The 293-nt window shown below is 32.4% G+C and overlaps 1 protein-coding gene across 1 annotated transcript in view; it reads right to left on the minus strand.

Annotated features, from left to right (window-relative positions):
* The window catches only part of LOC103919595 (TGF-beta receptor type-2-like), a 33,468-nt gene that overhangs the window by 14,701 nt on the left and 18,474 nt on the right, over positions 1 to 293 (minus strand). The gene's annotated exons all lie outside the window — the stretch shown is intronic.

Genomic DNA, 293 nt, shown 5'->3' on the forward strand with positions numbered 1-293 from the left:
GGAATACCTGCTGCCCATGTGGAACTGCTCTGTGTGTATCTCACAGGCATAAAATTATCTCTATTTTTATACAAAGGGTGAATGAACTATGCTCGGTTAAGGGATAAATCCCAGCTAAATTTAAACTTCCTGTTTTAAGGCTGCTAAATGTCTTTTTTTTTTATTTTATTATAAAAAATGACACTAAGTGGCTTATGTAGAAATAGATATTTATAAATTTTTACTTAAATAAATACACTTAAGAGTGTACAGGTAGGAACCTGAACTACAGCTGCAGCTAATTTTTTGAGGGT

This window comes from Pygoscelis adeliae, unplaced genomic scaffold, assembly GCF_000699105.1.
Source record: "Pygoscelis adeliae isolate BGI_AS28 unplaced genomic scaffold, ASM69910v1 Scaffold227, whole genome shotgun sequence".
Lineage (NCBI taxonomy): Eukaryota > Metazoa > Chordata > Aves > Sphenisciformes > Spheniscidae > Pygoscelis > Pygoscelis adeliae.